Source organism: Hyaena hyaena, unplaced genomic scaffold (genome assembly GCF_003009895.1).
Source record: "Hyaena hyaena isolate Hyena2069 unplaced genomic scaffold, ASM300989v1 scaffold_655, whole genome shotgun sequence".
Classification (NCBI taxonomy): Eukaryota; Metazoa; Chordata; class Mammalia; order Carnivora; family Hyaenidae; genus Hyaena; species Hyaena hyaena.
This window is the reverse complement of record NW_024081289.1, coordinates 62,106-74,848: the sequence shown is the minus strand read 5'-3', so window position 1 is coordinate 74,848 and position 12,743 is coordinate 62,106. Positions and strand designations below refer to the sequence as shown.

Sequence of the window (12,743 nt, the reverse complement as noted above, 5' to 3'; positions counted from 1 at the left end):
ACCCAGGCACCTGTTTTTTGTTTCTGTTTTTTTTTTAAGAGAAAACTAGCAACTAATCTCACTAATAGATGCAAAACTCCATATAGTCAGGACGGTTGAGAGGCTAAGGAAGAGGTTTCAGTGTGGAAGACTGGCACACAGGAGGAGGCAGTGGCTCCTGGGGAGTTTGAATGGGCTCACCTAAGCTTGCCGGCCAAAGTGGATCCAGGCCAGACCCACAGGCCTTCCTAGCCACTAAGGAGGATGGTGCCTGGTGCTTGTGAGCCCTCAAGACATGACTCTGGAGGAGTGGATGCAGCTGGAGAACTTCTGGAGGCAAAAGTGGAAGCTGTTGGTGAAGATCCAGTGTCTATGGGAGCTCAGTGAACCCACGGGCAAGGTGGAGGGTCTGGAGGCCAAAGAGGGTAGCTAAAACCTTGCAACAGAACCAAAAGACAGCAGTGGTCAGGAAGAACTTCAACATGGACTCCAGAAGGGGATGTAGTTCTTGGAAGAGAAGGAACTTCTCCAGAACACGCTGGTACAAGAGTACCAGAGCAAGGACCTGAACGAGACAGTCATGGGATCTACCTCTGGCAGATGGAAGGGCTGAACTTGACACATGCCTTTGTGGATCTGTATGAGTTCCCAGACCTCAATCTGATGCAAGCCCTAAGGTAATTTTCTATGGAGCTTTCTGCCTCCTGGGGCAGGCCCAGAAGATTAACCAGATGATGGAAGCTTTCACCCAGTGATACTGCCTGTGCAATCCCAGGGTTTTTTAATCTACAGAAACATGTGAGGTGCTATTCTTCACCTGATCATGCTGAACACCAGCTTTCACAATCCCAACGTCTGGAACAAGCCTGGTCTGGAGCTCTTTGGGGCCATGAACCAAGGCATCAATGAGGGTGGAACTTGCCTGAAGAGCTGCTCAGGAACAGCATCTGCAATGAGACCTTCAGTATTCCTGAGGATGATGGGAATGGTCTAACCCATACCTTCTTCAACCTGGACCAGGAGGGCTAGCTCCTTAAGCTGGGAGGAGGTCAGGTGAAGACATGGAATTGGTGCTGGTTTGTCACCACAACTGCCTCTACTATTTTGAGAATATGACCGACAAGGAGCTGGGAAGAATCATCCTTGTGGAGAATCTGAACATTCAAGAAGTGGACAAGCCTCACAAACTAAACTGCTTTGAGCTTTGCATCTCCAACAACATGGGAAATCTTACTGAGGTCTGCAAAACGGGGGCAGGTGGCAGAGGGGTGTACCTGGTTTTGGCTCTCATGCAGGCAGAGAAGGACAAGTGGATCAAGTCAATCCAGGCAGCTGTCAGCATAGACCCCTTCTGTGAGATGCTGATGGCAAGAGAGAAGCTGATTTTGTCGAGAAGGAGGAATCTTGACCCCTTGTCCCCAACTCCATTACTTACTACAGAGGTGCCCTGCCCTGAGCCCAGATTCTGGTTCCCCATTTAGAAAATTCATTAGCCCTAGCACTTCTCTCTTATTTGTAATCAACACTGTAAGTAATCGTATTCATTATTTAACCAATAGAGAGAGAAAGAATTCCTATGCAGAAAGGAAGTTCTTCTAAATAACATATTAGCAAAAAGAATTCATCAATGTACAAAAGAATAATACTCTACAACCTAGTAAAGACTATTTTTGGAATGCAGGGGTGGCTTAATATTGAGAAAATAAATCGCTATAATTTATTATGATCAGATTAGAATCATGACATTGTTGAGAAGTGCTGAAAAACCTTTGATAAAAGTCAGCATTTATGCATTATAATATAAATGATAAAATGATAAATAACAATAAGTTTAAGAATTCCAGGAAATAACTTAAATAAGCAAAGCTATATATCTAAACAAATAGCCAGTATTATCCTAAATGGTAAAACAGTACAGCATTTCAGATAAAATCAGAAACTAATAGGGATGCCCCATTACCATTTATTATTTTATATTCGATTTTTATAAAAATTACACATGCACGTGTTTTAAAGGGCCACTTAATTCTATAATACATGTCATGAAAAAATAATGATGTCAAGCCTCCTTACTCCCCATTTCTCCTTTCTCAGAGTCAACCCTTCATAAAAGGAAGCATACAGAAATCAACATCTTTTCTCTATTTTAGCAATAGGCACATGGCAAACTGAAGAAATTCCATTCCCAATAGGACCAAACATATAAAATACTTAGAAGTTAACAAGAAAGTTTACAGAAACTAAATAAATATGTTTATTGTAGCATTGTTCATGATGGCAAAAACCTGGAAACAATGTGAATGTCATCAATAGTATTAGATGAATCAATTATGCAACATTCCCACTATTATTATGCACCTAATAAAAGAGTTATACTGGTTGCTTTGAACAGATTTCTGTGAAATAAGGTTGAATAATAAAACATGAAGAAAAGTGTTTAAGACTATTTTTACAAGGCTGTTATTCAAGAAATCTGTGTGTACTGGAAAAGACTAACTTGATATTTTGTGAGTACATAAAATTACATATATATAGAACATAAAGAACTATTTAAAAAAAAGTTTTTAATGTGTTATTTCTTTCTGAGAGAGAGAGACAGTGTGAGCAGGGGAGGGGCAGAGAGAGAGGGACACATGGGATCTGAAGTAGGCTCCCGGCTCTGAGCTAGCTGTCAGCACACAGCCTGACACGGGGCTCAAACCCACCAACTGTGTGATCATGACCTGAGCCAAAGTCGGACGTTTAACCAACTGAGCCACCCAGGTGCCCCTACTCCTGAAATCATTGTTGCACTATATGCTAACTAACTTGGATGTAAATAAAAAAACATGTTTATTTATTTTGAGAGAGTGGAGAGACAGATCAAGTGGTGGAGGGGCAGAGAGAGAGGGAGGAAGAGAGAGAATGCCAAGAAAGGTTCTGTGCTGTCAGTGCAGAGCCTGATGCGGGGCTCCATCTCATGAACTGCACAGTTGAAATCTTTGTTGAAATCAGGAGTTGGAAGCTTAACTGACTGAGTCCGCAAAGTGCTCCTCCTTAAAATAATTTTTAAAACTACACTTATACAACATAGGGCTGCCTGGTTGGCTTAGTCAGTAGAGCATGTGACTCTTGATCTCAGGGTTGTGAGTTCTAGCCTCATGTTGGGTATAGAGATTACTTAAGAATAAAAGATCTTAGGGGCGCCTGGGTGGCTCAGTTGGCTAAGCGGCCAACTTCAGCTCAGGTCATGACCTCACAGTTCATGGGTTTGAGCCCCGCGTCAGGCTCAGGGCTGACAGCTCAGAGCTTGGAGCCTGCTTCGGATTCTGGGTCTCCCTCTTTCTCTGACCTTCCCCTGCTCACTCTCTGTGTGTCTCTCTCTCTCAAAAATAAATAAACATTAAAAAAAATTTTTTTAAAAAAGATCTTAAAAAACAACATAAATGGTTACCATCATAACCACTTTTTAAGTGTATAGTTCAGTGGGATTAAGACTATTCGCGTTGTTGTGCAACCCTCACCACCCATCTCCAGAACTTTTTCATCTTTCCTGAAATTCTGTACTCCTTAAACAGTAATTCTTGGGGTGCCTGGGTGGCTCAGTTGGCTGAGGATCTGACTTCAGCTCAAGTCATAATCTCACCGTTAGCGAGTTTGAGCCCCATATGGGGCTCTGTGCTGAAGCTCAGAGCCTGGAGCCTGCTTCCCATTCTGTGTCTCCCTCTCTCTGCCCTCCCCTGCTCATGCTCTTTTTCTCTCTCAAAAATAAAATATAAACAAACAAACATTCTTTCTCTCCCCTTGCGAACACCTTTTTCTATTTTCTGTCTTTATGAATTTGACTAATCTAGGTACCTTATATAAATGTACCAATACAATAATCTGTCTTTTTGTGACTGGCTTATTTCACAAAACTTAACGTCTTTAAGGTTCATCCATGTTGTAACATGTGCCAGAATTTCCTTCCTTTTAAGGCTGAATACATTCCATTGTCTGTATATACTACATTTTGTTTATTCGTTCATCTGTGAGGGTCACTTAGGTTGCTTCCAACTTTTGGCTATTGTGAATGCTGTATGACTATACAAATGTATGTAAGGCCCTGATTTCAACTGGAGTATATACCCAGAAGCGGAATTGCCAGATCACATGGTAGTTCTATTTTTAATCTTTTAAGAACTACCATACCATTTTCCATAGCAGCGATACCATTTTACTTTCCCATTAACAGTGCACAGGGGTTCCTATTTTGTCACAACCTTGTCAACACTGTGCGTTAGGTGCTGTCTCACTGCAGTTTTTATTTCATTTCCCTATGATTAGTGATGTTATCTTTTCATGCACTTATTGCCCATTTGTAACTTCTTTGGGAAATTATCTGTTCAAGTCCTTGACCATTTCCTTAATCTTGTAGTTCTTTGTATTTTCTGGATAGTAACCCCTTATCAGATAGGTCATTTATATTTTCTCGCGATCTTGTGGTTTGCCTTTTTTATTGATTTATGTCCTTTGTTGTGGAGAAATTTTAAATTTTGGTGAAATACAATTTACTTTTTTCTTTTTTTTTTTTTTTAAGTAATCTCTATGCCCAACATGGGGCTTGAACTCACCACCCTGAGATCGAGTCATGTGCTCTACTGACTGAGCCAGCCAGGTGCCCCTACATACTTGTTTTTCCTTATTGTTACCTGTGCTTTTGGTATCTTATAAATCACTGCCAAATCAGTGGCATGAAGCTTTTCTCCTATGTTTTCTTCTTAGTTTTAAGGTTTTGGGTCTTAACATTTCAGCCTTTGATCCATTTGTAGTTAATTTTTTATATGGTATAAGGTAAGAATTCAACTTCATTCTTTTCCATGTGGACATCTAGTTTTCCCAACACCATTTGTTGTAAAAACCAAGTTTCTTTAGGAATACATATAGCAATATTTGGACAAGGTAGATAGATAATGGAAGAAATTTTGGGTATCTTGAAACTGAAGATTAAATAGATTTAAGAGTAACTGAAGGGATGTCAAGGATACTAACTGGAAGAAAATACACATGTAGCCATGCATGAAGAGTGACCATTGGAATTAGTAACTAGGTGAACTTGAGAGCCATTCAGTGGAGAGGTACAGATAAAAGCCAGACTATAGTGGACTGGAAAGGGAATGAATAGAAGTACATCAATTACCATAGATATAATCATGGAAGCAAAGTTGAAGTGAAAAGAAATTTGCAAGATATGTAATGTACAATTTTGTGTAAAGTTTCAAAACTTGCAAAAAAAATAAAACTTGCAGATCACTAACTTCTTTAGGTACATAAATATGGATTGAGAGAGTATCAACTCATTTATAGAAATTAGTCCTAAAACAGTAGCTCATGATAGTGGTATCTCTGAGGGAGGGAAATAGGACTGAGGAAGGGTATACAGGGGTCTCCATATATATCTGTATGGTTTAATTTCTAAAAAACAAAACAGCTGGGTGACAGATTCACATAGTCCTTTATCTGCATGTTTGAAGTATTTCCCCCCAAAAAGGAAAATCTGCTAATGGAGAAACATGGTGAGAATACAGCTAATTAAACTGGACTGCTTTATTTTTCCTTTAGAAATGAGAAGGGTCATTCAGTAAATAACCTGTGAATTTCACAGATTCTTAGCAAAATGCTGCTAACAATCTTATATATGCTTTGGAAGCACCAGGGTTTTTTTTAATTTAATTTTTTCAATGTTTATTTTTTAAAATAGTTTATTGTCAAGTTGGTTTCCATATAACACCCAGTGCTCATCCCTACAAATGCCCTCCTCCATGTCCATCACCCCCTTTCCCTCCCCCACATACCCATCAGTCTTCAGTTTGTTCTCAACATTCAAGAGTCTCTCATGGTTCGCCTTCAATGTTTATTTTTGAGAGAAAGAACACGCATGCACTAGTGGGGGAGGGACAGGGAGCAAGGGAGAAAGAATCCAAAGTAGGCTCTACACTGACAGCAGAGAGCCTGATGCAGGGCCAAACTCACAAGCCAGGAGATCATGACCTGAACTGAAATCAGATGCTTAACTGACTGACACATCTGTGCCCAGTGTGAGAACAAGCATGGGGGAGGGGGCAGAGGGAGACAAAGAGAATCTCAAGCAGACTCCACGCTGAGCGTGGAGCTTGATTCTAAGACCCTGGGATCATTACCTGACCTAAAACAGGAGTTCGATGCTCAACAGACTGAGCCATCTAGGTGCTCCTTGTTTTATAAAAGATGAAGTCAGAGGTTACCTAAAATATCATTGTTAAATGGTCTATTGAGTATCTGAATAAAGACTTAATAATAATTTTAAGAACCAGGAGAGTAGTTATTAAAAAAATTTTTTTTTGGCTCAAATTTTTTTTTTTTTTTTTAATGTTTTATTTATTTCTAGGAGAGAGAGAGAGAGACAGCGTGAGCAGGAGAGGGTCAGAGAGAGAAGGAGATACAGAATCTGAAACAGGATCCAGGCTCTGAGCTGGCAGTCAGCACAGAGCCCGACGCGGGGCTCGAACCCACGAACTGCGAGATCATGACCTAAGCGAAAGTCGGACGCTTAACCGACTAAGCCACCCAGGCACCCCTTGGCTCAAATTTTACATTCCCTAATTTGAGAGCCAAAATGATTTGAGATCATTCTGTGACAGAGAAAGTTAGTTGTACATATCAAAGTGGTGGGAAAAAAAATGCTTAAGGGGAAGGGATTAATGAATGGTTGAAGAAAAAAGAATAGCAACAGCAAGGTCCTTGAGGTGGGAAGTAATAGAAGTATAGCATTTGTGGCAGTAATAGCCTTGAACATACTTCCTAAAAAAGTAACCAAGAGGGTGTCTGGGTGGCTCAGTGGTTAAACATCAACTAGATTTGGGCTCAGGTCATGATCTCATGGGTTTGTTCCCCAGTTCTGAGTGCAGTAGACAGCATGCAGCTTGTTTGGGATTCTGTGTCCCCCTCTCTCTGCCACTCCCTGCTTGCTTTCTCTTGCTCTCAAAGATAAACATTAAAAAAAAAAATTAAAAAGTAACCAAGAATTGGCAGTTTAACTCTGTAGGAGTGAAGGGTGAGATTAGTAGAGTTTATATCCCTAAATTTCTTCCTGAAATAAGAATTACTGGGCTCATGGGACACCTGGGTGGCTCACTTGGTTAAACATCAGACTTCAGCTCAGGTCATGATCTCATGGTTCATGAGTTCAAGCCCTGCATCAGGTTCTGTGCTGACAGCTCAGAGCCTGGAACCTGCTTTGGTCTCCCTCTCTATCTGCCCTTCCCCTGCTGGTGCTCTCTGTCCCCCAAAAATAAACATTAAAAAAAAAACTACTGGGCTCAGATTTGGCAGTCAAGGCATCTATCATTAGTCTCATGAGACTTGTTCGGCCAATGAACTATTTATTCTACTGCAGTAAAATGGAAACAGGTCAGGATTCTCAGCCAGATGTCAATTTGTGCTTCTCCAGGATAGTCTACCACATTCTGTAAATACAGCCTATCGCAATGAAAGGCTCTGCTCTTCAGTAGCTGTCTTTGGGGAAGTAATTTCATCTGTTCCTCAGCTTTCATTCACATGTGTTAAAAAATACCTACTCTCTGGGGCATCTGGGGGGCTCAGTCGGTTAAGCGTCCGACTTCAGCTCAAGTCATGATCTCACAGTTCATCGGTTCGAGCCCTGCGTTGGACTGTGCTGACAGCCAGCTCAGAGCCTAGAGCCTGAAGCCTGTCTTTGGATTCTGTGTCTCCCTCTCTCTGACCCTTCCCTGCTCATGCTGTCTGTATCTCTCTCTCAAAAAACAAAACAAAAACCTACTCTCATAGGAATCAAGAAGACCAACATCCAGGGATGCCTGGCTAGCTGTTTGGAGGAGCATACTATACTCGATCTCAGGGTTATGAGTTCAAGCCCCACAGTGGGTATAGAGATTACTTAAACTGAATTCAAGAACAGAAATGTCTAAGGGTGTCTGAGTGGCTCAGTCGGTTAAGTATTCACTCTTGACTTAGGATCAGGTCATGATATAATGGTTCAGTTTAAGCCCTGCAATGGGCTCTGCACTGACAGTGCAGATCCTGCCTGGGATTTTGTCTCTCTCTCTACTCCTCCCCTGCTTGCTCTCTCGCTCTCAAAATATATACAAATAAACTTAAAGAAAAAAAGAAATGTCTAAACTTTAGGGGCATTTGGGTGTCTGAGTTTGGCTCAGGTCATGATTTTCTAGCTTGAGAATCTTGCAAGCCCTGCATTGGGGTCTCTCTCTGCCCCTCCCCTACTCTCACACTCTCTCTCAAAAATAAACATCACAGGGGTGCCTGGGTGGCTCAGTCGGCTAAGTTGTCTGACTTCAGCTCAGGTCATGATCTCACAGTTCATGGGTTTGAGCCCCATGTTGGGCTGTGCTGACAGCTCAGAGCCTGAAGCCTGTTTCAGATTCTGTATCTCCCTCTCTCTGACCCTCCCCTGCTCACATAGTCTCTCAGAAATAAATAAAACATTAAAAAAAAAAATTACAAAAGAAAAAGGCAATGTCTAAACTTTAGTCTCCAAGTCCTCCATGTTCATCTGACTTATAGCCATTCTAACATTCCTTCTGGGTGTATTATCACTTCTTTAAGATTCTTTTTTTATAAAATTTTCTTTTATTTTTAATGTTTTTTATTTTTGAGAGCCAGAGACAGCGCCAGCAGGGGAGGATCAGAGACGGAGATACAGAATCCAAAGACAGGCTCCAGTCTCTGAGCTAGCTGTTAGCACAGAGCCGAACGCAGGACTTGAACCTACGAACCATGAAATCATGACCTGAGCCAAAGTTGGACGCTTAACCGAGCCACCCAGGTACCCGTTTTAGGATTCTTGCCTCATTTACTTGTAGTCTCCCTATTTCCAAATTTTAGTTCTCTGCTTTTCCACAAACCATTTCCTAACAACCAAAACTCAGAGTTTACTCTTCAGAGGACTTCTATGGAGTTATGTATATGTGTGTGTGTGTGTGTGTATACATATTTTAAATGTTTATTTAATTTAATTTTAGTATTATTATTTTTTAAATGTTTTATTTACTTCTAGGAGAGAGAGAGAGAGAGAGACAGTGTGAGCAGGGGAGGGTCAGAGAGAGAGGGAGTCACAGATGGAAACAGGCTCCAGGCTCTGAGCTGGGAGTCAGCACAGAGCCCGACGTGGGGCTCGAACCCATTAACCGTGAGATCATGACCTAAGCGAAAGTCAGGCGCTTAACCGACTAAGCCACCCAGGCGCCCCAATGTTTATTTAATTTTAAATGTTTATTCATTTGTGAGAGAGAGCAAGACAGCGAGCACAAGTGGGTGAGGGAGAGGGAGACACAGATCCGAAGCAGGGTCCAGGCTCTGAGCTGTCAGCACAGAACCTGATATGGGGCCTGAACCCATGAACCATGAGATCACGACCTGAGCTGAAGTCTGATGCTCAACAGAGGACACCACTCAGGCGCCCCTGTTAAGTGTTTATTTTTGAGAGAGAGTGATTGAGTGCAGGAGAGGGGCAGAGAGACAGAATCCCAAGTAGGCGCCACACTGCCAATGCAGAACCTGATGCGGGCTCAAACTCCCAAACTAGGAGATCATGACCTGAGCAAAAATCAAGAACTGGATACTTAAATCAACTGAGTCACCCAGGCACCGCCTGGCATTGTGTATACTTATCATACACTGGCTAATTGTTATGTATCAATTTATCTGGTTTTTACTTATTATCCTAGCATAATTATGGCCAACCTAGTCATAATTTATTTTGTACACTAAAATGTCTGTAGTGTTGTTTAGGAGGAGTGTTTGCAGTGTATAGAAGTCAAAAACTCTCTTCATGAGTTACCTTTTCATTTTCTACAAAGTGCAATCTTTTCATCCACATCCATTATGCACTCTCTCCAACCCTGTACCAAGCTCTTACATGTCCAGAGGTAACCAATATATATTCAGCAAGACTGTAGGGCAGAAAAGAGGCTGACAATTATTAAAGAAGAATCAGAATTTACCAACAGTTAACAAAAGGAAAGAAAATGGAAAAGGGAAACTTTATAAACTATTTTCTGAAGACAAGAAAGCCCTAACAGATAGCCAAGCATAATATCTTCTTACAGGAGATGAAGACGGAGATCTGAGATTTTAAGTGAGCAATCTGTGACACTAAATCTTTTCAACTGAAGTTGAAGTCTTAAGAGTAATTAATGTGTTCTCATTTCTAGAGCCTTCAATTTTGGGGGGTGGGAGAAGAGACCAAGTACCCACTGAGTTCATCCAACAAGAGGCCATAACTTTATTAATGATAGAAACAGTACAAATTTCAAACCAAGCTGCAGTTATTCTTTTGAAACACCAAAAAAGGGTCCTCGTTTTCAGACGGTTACATTGTTAATTCCTGTAATAGAAAAGATCATTAGAAGTAGTTATAGGCAGATTAAAAATTCAGGCCATTAAAATATGAGATAATTCAGAATAGATTTTGTTGTGAAGCTTCCTAACCGGCTGATATTAAGCCACAGAAAATAATGCCACCCATAATTGGTCAGGGCAGAGAGAGTCGAGGAATAAGTAAAGGACTGGACACTTACCATAATAGCATTTACAATATCATTACTGTTGTTCTTCAGGGCTCGGACTGCCTTTGCTCTTGACACATTTGCTTGTGACATGACCAGTTCTATGTCCTTAACTTCTACACCTGTTTCATCAACCTAAGAGAGAGAGAAACAAAAATAATAAAGGCAAGAACAACTTTAACAGTTCTTTGGGAGTTAAGGAGTCTCTTGAATCAACCCCATGAACCATGAGGTAATNCCCCCAAAAATAAACATTAAAAAAAAAACTACTGGGCTCAGATTTGGCAGTCAAGGCATCTATCATTAGTCTCATGAGACTTGTTCGGCCAATGAACTATTTATTCTACTGCAGTAAAATGGAAACAGGTCAGGATTCTCAGCCAGATGTCAATTTGTGCTTCTCCAGGATAGTCTACCACATTCTATAAATACAGCCTATCGCAATGAAAGGCTCTGCTCTTCAGTAGCTGTCTTTGGGGAAGTAATTTCATCTGTTCCTCAGCTTTCATTCACATGTGTTAAAAAATACCTACTCTCTGGGGCATCTGGGGGGCTCAGTCGGTTAAGCGTCCGACTTCAGCTCAAGTCATGATCTCACAGTTCATCGGTTCGAGCCCTGCGTTGGACTGTGCTGACAGCCAGCTCAGAGCCTAGAGCCTGAAGCCTGTCTTTGGATTCTGTGTCTCCCTCTCTCTGACCCTTCCCTGCTCATGCTGTCTGTATCTCTCTCTCAAAAAACAAAACAAAAACCTACTCTCATAGGAATCAAGAAGACCAACATCCAGGGATGCCTGGCTAGCTGTTTGGAGGAGCATACTATACTCGATCTCAGGGTTATGAGTTCAAGCCCCACAGTGGGTATAGAGATTACTTAAACTGAATTCAAGAACAGAAATGTCTAAGGGTGTCTGAGTGGCTCAGTCGGTTAAGTATTCACTCTTGACTTAGGATCAGGTCATGATATAATGGTTCAGTTTAAGCCCTGCAATGGGCTCTGCACTGACAGTGCAGATCCTGCCTGGGATTTTGTCTCTCTCTCTACTCCTCCCCTGCTTGCTCTCTCGCTCTCAAAATATATACAAATAAACTTAAAGAAAAAAAGAAATGTCTAAACTTTAGGGGCATTTGGGTGTCTGAGTTTGGCTCAGGTCATGATTTTCTAGCTTGAGAATCTTGCAAGCCCTGCATTGGGGTCTCTCTCTGCCCCTCCCCTACTCTCACACTCTCTCTCAAAAATAAACATCACAGGGGTGCCTGGGTGGCTCAGTCGGCTAAGTTGTCTGACTTCAGCTCAGGTCATGATCTCACAGTTCATGGGTTTGAGCCCCATGTTGGGCTGTGCTGACAGCTCAGAGCCTGAAGCCTGTTTCAGATTCTGTATCTCCCTCTCTCTGACCCTCCCCTGCTCACATAGTCTCTCAGAAATAAATAAAACATTAAAAAAAAAAATTACAAAAGAAAAAGGCAATGTCTAAACTTTAGTCTCCAAGTCCTCCATGTTCATCTGACTTATAGCCATTCTAACATTCCTTCTGGGTGTATTATCACTTCTTTAAGATTCTTTTTTTATAAAATTTTCTTTTATTTTTAATGTTTTTTATTTTTGAGAGCCAGAGACAGCGCCAGCAGGGGAGGATCAGAGACGGAGATACAGAATCCAAAGACAGGCTCCAGTCTCTGAGCTAGCTGTTAGCACAGAGCCGAACGCAGGACTTGAACCTACGAACCATGAAATCATGACCTGAGCCAAAGTTGGACGCTTAACCGAGCCACCCAGGTACCCGTTTTAGGATTCTTGCCTCATTTACTTGTAGTCTCCCTATTTCCAAATTTTAGTTCTCTGCTTTTCCACAAACCATTTCCTAACAACCAAAACTCAGAGTTTACTCTTCAGAGGACTTCTATGGAGTTATGTATATGTGTGTGTGTGTGTGTGTATACATATTTTAAATGTTTATTTAATTTAATTTTAGTATTATTATTTTTTAAATGTTTTATTTACTTCTAGGAGAGAGAGAGAGAGAGAGACAGTGTGAGCAGGGGAGGGTCAGAGAGAGAGGGAGTCACAGATGGAAACAGGCTCCAGGCTCTGAGCTGGGAGTCAGCACAGAGCCCGACGTGGGGCTCGAACCCATTAACCGTGAGATCATGACCTAAGCGAAAGTCAGGCGCTTAACCGACTAAGCCACCCAGGCGCCCCAATGT

General features: G+C 41.5%; 1 long non-coding RNA gene and 1 pseudogene across 1 annotated transcript; one reads left to right on the top strand and one right to left on the bottom strand.

The window, feature by feature from the left end:
- Positions 1 to 277: 277 nt before the first annotated feature.
- Positions 278 to 1,460, top strand: LOC120219914 (annotated as a pseudogene).
- Positions 1,461 to 10,231: 8,771 nt separating this feature from the next.
- LOC120219951 lies at positions 10,232 to 10,693 on the bottom strand. Its single transcript, XR_005525420.1, has 2 exons — positions 10,551 to 10,693; positions 10,232 to 10,357 (listed from the first exon to the last, which is right to left on the bottom strand). It is a non-coding gene; the product is annotated as an uncharacterized LOC120219951 (long non-coding RNA).
- Between the last annotated feature and the right edge of the window lie 2,050 nt (positions 10,694 to 12,743).